The sequence below is a fragment of the Bos mutus genome, chromosome X (genome assembly GCF_027580195.1).
Source record: "Bos mutus isolate GX-2022 chromosome X, NWIPB_WYAK_1.1, whole genome shotgun sequence".
NCBI lineage: Eukaryota > Metazoa > Chordata > Mammalia > Artiodactyla > Bovidae > Bos > Bos mutus.
This window is the reverse complement of record NC_091646.1, coordinates 47,264,571-47,270,570: the sequence shown is the minus strand read 5'-3', so window position 1 is coordinate 47,270,570 and position 6,000 is coordinate 47,264,571.

Below are 6,000 nucleotides of genomic sequence, written 5' to 3'. Positions count from 1 at the left end.
CCCAGCATCAGGGTCTTTTCAAATGAGTCAGCTCTTCACATCAGGTGGCCAAAATTTTGGAGTTTCAGCTTCAACATCAGTCCTTCCAATGAACTCCCAAGACTGATCTCCTTTAGGATGGACTGGTTGGATCTCCTTGCAGTCCAAGGGACTCTCAAGAGTCTTCTCCAACACCACAGTTCAAAAGCATCAATTCTTCAGTGCTCAGCTTTCTTTATAGTTCAACTCTCACATCCATACATGACTACAGAAAAAGCCATAACCTTGACTAGATGGACCTTTGTTGGCAAAGTAATCACAGAGGGGCTTAACTGGCGGTAAAAATGCAATTAAAGTCAACCACTATTTCCACTGTTTCTCCATCTATTTGCCATGAAGAGATAGGACCAGATGCCATGATCTTAGTTTTCTGAATATTGAGCTTTAAGCCAACTTTTTCACTCTCCTCTTTCACTTTCATCAAGAGGCTCTTTAGTTCTTCATTTTCTGCCATAAGGGTGGTGTCATCTGCATATCTGAGGTTATTGATATTACTCCCAGCAATCTTGATTCCAGCTTGTGTTTCTTCCAGTCCAGCGTTTCTCATGATGTACTCTGCATATAAGTTAAATAAGCAGGGTGGCAATATACAGTATTGGTGTACTCCTTTTCCTATTTGGAACAAGTCTGTTGTTCTATGTCCAGTTCTAACTGTTGCTTCCTGACCTGTATACAATTTTCTCAGTAGTTTGCAGTAATATTTGGAAAAAAAAAAAAAGTGTGATACCTGTAAATTGGTTCTTTTTGAACCTTTTTTTTTTTTTGGCTTGTATGAGGACTCTTGGCAATTCATATACACTTTAGTATTGATAGTTATATATCTGCAAAACCATCATTAGTATTTTATCAAATGATAGGAAATGCATTGAATCTGCAGATCACTTTGGGCAGTATTAACATATTAATTATATTAAATTCTACAATACAAGAACATGGAATTTACTTTTATATATTTATGTCTTTAATTGATTTCAACAAATATAATTTTCAATGTAGAGGTTTCTCATCTCTGTGGTTAAATTTATTTGTAATTTTTTTTTCTCTTGTTGCTATTGTAAATGAAATGGTTTTCTTAATTTCTTTTTGGATTGGTCATTGTTGAGGTAGAGCAAAGAAACAGATTTTCTTGTATTGATTTCTGTTTTGTAATGCAGCCTAATTTGATTAGTAGTTATGATATACTTTTGGTGGAATCGTTAGGATTTTCTACATAGATAATAATATCCTCTGCAATCAGAAAACAGTTTACAACTTCCTTTACAATTCATATGCTTTGTATTTGTTTTTCTTTGCTAATTTCTCTGACATATACACAATTCTTACTTGTCAGTTCAGTCTTTCAGCAATTTAAATATATTATCCCACTGCCTATGGCCTCCAAGTTTTCTGCTAAAGAAGTCCATTGCTAATATTATTGAAGATTTGTAACTACCACTCACTATTATCTTCCTGCTTTCAAGATTCTCTTTTTTTTTTTGTCTTTCAAAATTTCAATTATAATGTAGCTTCATGCAGGTTTTTTAATTTATCCTATTTGGACTTTGTTGAGCTTTTCAGATTTATAGTTCCATGATATTCTCAAATTTGGGAAAATATTGCCCATTATTAATTCAATTATCTCCTATCTTTTATTCTTTCATGTCTTCTTCTAATAATTTATCATAGATTCCTTATCCTTTGTTCACTATTCTTTTATCCTTTTTCTCTTTTTGATATCTATAATTAATCATTTTAAGTGCCCCTTTAAAAAGTTGACTGATGATACTTCTGATAAACATGATGAAAACTTTCTCAACAAAAAATTAGCAAACCAAATTCAGCAATACAGTAAAAAGATCATACATCATGATCAAGTGGGATATATTACAGGAATACAGGGATGTTTTAGCATTACAAAGCAATCAACATGATGTACCACATTAAGAAAATGAAAGACAAAATAGTATGATATATTCAAAAGATGCAGAAAAAGCATTTTATAAAATTCAATATCCATTTATGTTAAAAACGCCTTAACAAAGTGGGTACTGTGGAAACATATCTCAACATAATAAAGGCCATTTATTACAAACTCACTATTAATATCATACTCAAATGTGAACACCTGAAATCCTTCATTGTAAGATTAAGAACAAGACAAGGGTGCCCATTCTCTTCATTTTTATTCAACGGGAGTATTGGAAGTATTGGCATAACTTCTGTAAATAATTGGAAATATTGGAAGTATTATTATAGTATTGGAAGTCTAGCCATATCAGTTATGAGAGAAGAAAGAATAAAAGATATACAATTTATAAAGGAAGATATAAAATTATCACTAATTGTAGATGATTCAGTTCAGTTCAATCGCTCAGTCATGTCCGACTCTTTGCGACCCCATGAATTGCAGCACGGCAGGTCCCCCTGTCCATCTCCAACTCCTGGAGTTCACTCAGACTCACGTCTATCGAGTCAGTGATGTCATCCAGCCATCTCATCCTCTGTCATCCCCTTCTCCTCCTGCCCCCAATCCCTCCCAGCATCAGAGTCTTTTCCAATGAGTCAACTCTTTGCATGAGATGCTATTATACTTTATATAGAAAGTCTAAAGACTACCAATAAACTAAAAAGTGAATTCAGTAAAATTACAAGATACAATATAAATATACAGAAATATGTTGTGTTTCTATATACCAATAATTAGCTATCAGAAAGAGAAATTAAGAAAGCAATACTATATTTAATTACATCTAAAAGAGTAAAGAACTAGGAATAAATTTAACAAAGGAGATGAAAAACTTGTACACACAAAACTATAAGACACTGATGAAAGAAATTGAAGACACAAATAAATGAAGAGATATTTGATGCTCATGGATTAGAAGAAGTGATATTGTTAAAATGTCCATATACCCAAAGTTACCTATAGATTCAATGTAATCCCTATCAAAATTCCAATGGCATTATTTACATAAATAGTAAAAACAGTCCTAAGATTTATGTGGAACCACAAATGACTCCAGATAGCCAAAAAAATCCTGAGAAGATATAACGAAGTGGGAGGCACCACATTTTCTGATTTCAAACTATACTACAAGCTTCTACTACACAAAACAGGGTGATACTGTCATAAAAAGACACATAGATCAATTGAACATGATTGAGACCCTCCCACCAGATTAACTTAAACAAATTTGGTCAACTAATATTTAATGAAGAAGCCAACAGTATTCAATAGAGAAATGATTACCTCTTTAATAAATGGTAGTGGAAAAGTACATGCAAATGAATGAAACTGGATCATTATATTACACCTTATACAAAAATTATCTCAAAGTGGATTAAAGTTTTCTTTTTAACTAGATGATAATTGCTTTACAATTTGGGGTGGCTTCTACTGTTAATAAAAATAAATGAATCAGCCATAAGTATATAGATAGATAAATAGATAGATAGATACAGATATAGCCCCTCTCTTTTAAAGTGTTGATTTTAAGATCTGAAACCATCAAACTCCTAGATGAAGATATAAGTGGCAAGCTCCTTGACATTAGTCTTAGTGATGTTTTTCTGGGTATGACTCAAGGGGAAAGGGCAAAAACATAAAAATAAACAAATAGGACTACATTGAACTAAAAAGCTTCTGCACAGTTAAGGAAACTGTCAACAAAATGAAAAGGCAACCTACTAAATAGGAGAAGATATTTGCCAATGATATGTCTAGTAAAGGATGAATACACAAAATATTTAGAGAACTCATACAACTCAATTAGAACAAAACAAACAATCCAATTTAAAGAGTGGTAGGCACGTGAAAAAATGCTTAACATCACTAATCACTGGGGAAATGCCAATCAAGGCCACAAAGAGATATCACCTCACACTTGTTAGAATGGCTATTATATAAAAGAAAGCAGTAACAAATGTTAATAAAAATGTGGGAAACAGGGAACCCTCATGCACTGTTGATGGTAATGTAAATTGGTGCAATCACTATGGAAAATAGTATAGAAAGTCCTGAAAAAATGAAAAACAAAACTAATATGTTTTCCAGCAATTTTATTTCTGTATGAGTATTTAAAGAAAATGAAAACCCTAGTTTGAAAATACATATGCACCCCTATGTTCTTTATTTACAATAGCCAAGGTATAGAAACAAAATGTCCATTGTGGATGAAGGGATAGATGTTATACACCCCCCCCCCCCATACACACACACAATGGACTACTACTCAATCACTTAAGAAGAAAGACATCTTACAACTTACCACAACTTGAAGGGACTTGGAGGATATTATGCTAAGTGAAATGCGTCAAGACAGACAAAGACAAATATGGCATGATTTCACTTATATGTGGAATCTAAAAAATAAACACATAAATGAAACACAACCCAGACTCAGATACAGAGAACAGATGTTTTCCAAAGGAGAGGAAGGTTAGAATGAGTGAAGTGGATGAAGGAGATCAAGAAGATCACATTTCCAGTCATAAAATATTAAGCCATGAGGATAAAACATACAGCGTGGGGAATACAATCACTAATGCAATGTTGTATTAACTTTGGACGGTGACAGATAGTATCCAGACTTATTGTGGTGTACATGTCAATGTATACACAAGTTGAATATTGTATGTTGAATATATATACCTCAAGAAAACTTGGCTGAAACTTAAGTTTCTTCAATTCTGTTGTTGAACCTCTCTAGTGAACTTTGCAATTCAGTTATTAATTTTTAGACTCCAGACTTTCTGTTCTGTACATGCTATAATTTCTACCTCTGTGGTGATATTTATCATTTTTTCTTTAAGTCTTTGAGCACATTTAAGATGTGCTTTAAATTATTGGTCTATTATTTTTGATACCTGTTTCCTCAGGGACATTTTCTGACATTTTTTTTTCCTTTGAATAGGTCATATTTTCCTCTTTGTATGCTTTGTGAGTTTTTGTTGATGTTGAAAACAAAAGCAGCCACCTCTGTATCACTGAAGACAGGATCTCTGCCAGGGATGAACTTTACTAGTTAGCAGAGTGTGTTCTGTGCTTTGAAATAAACTGGTATGAAGGCTTTAGGTTGACTCAGGCCTTTGCTTGGCATGCCTATTGCCTAGGCCCATGTGCAGGGTTTTTTTTTTTTTTAATCCATTTCTAGCCTTACACGTGCCTGCTTTTAAATAACTTATTTTCCCACGGAATTTCACTCCTGCTTATTCTTAGAGCCTTAGATATTCTGTTGTATTGTCCTATAATCTCCTTGCAGCAGGAGTCTTCAGGTCCATAGGCCTGTAGCTTTCTCAGTCAGTACCCATGTGCAATGCATCTTCACAGCTTTCCCCAACCCGAGATCTATGCTAAACTACTTTTCCCTAAGTTCTCATTTAGGTGAATCTGAATCAATCCTTCATTCATCTCCCAGATTGGTTTGACTGTCACAAGTGAGATTCATTCTTCTTCCTCTGAATTAAGGGAAGTTTCCTGCAATTTCCCGTTTTGACTGGGCATTCTGTTGGTTGCTGCAGACCTTTGAACTTGTTTAATTTTTTAAAGTCTGATATATATATATATATATAAAATTCCCAAAGTTGCCAGGTGAAACCTATAAGAAAAAAAAAAAAAGTTAAAGAAGCCTAACTTCTATGATTGTCTCTGTTTTTTCCTATTCCCTAAAGAAAACTAATTCTAAGTCTGTTAGCTTATCCATTCTGTAGTTCTTTTTTTCTTCTGTATTTCTTTATTTCTCTTTTATTAATTTTTTTCCTATAAATCAAGTATTCTTTATTTTGTGTTTTTGTGTGTGTGTTAGATTTTAGTTATGCCTCTTTATTAATAAGTGGTTACCTGAGGGACTACATATATACCTATCATAAAGTAGACTCTACTTTATGTTAAGTAACTTTTACTACTTCCCAAATAATACAAGAAATTTACAAAAGTTTAACTCCATTTACTCCCTTCAACCTTTATGTTTGTTGTATAATTTA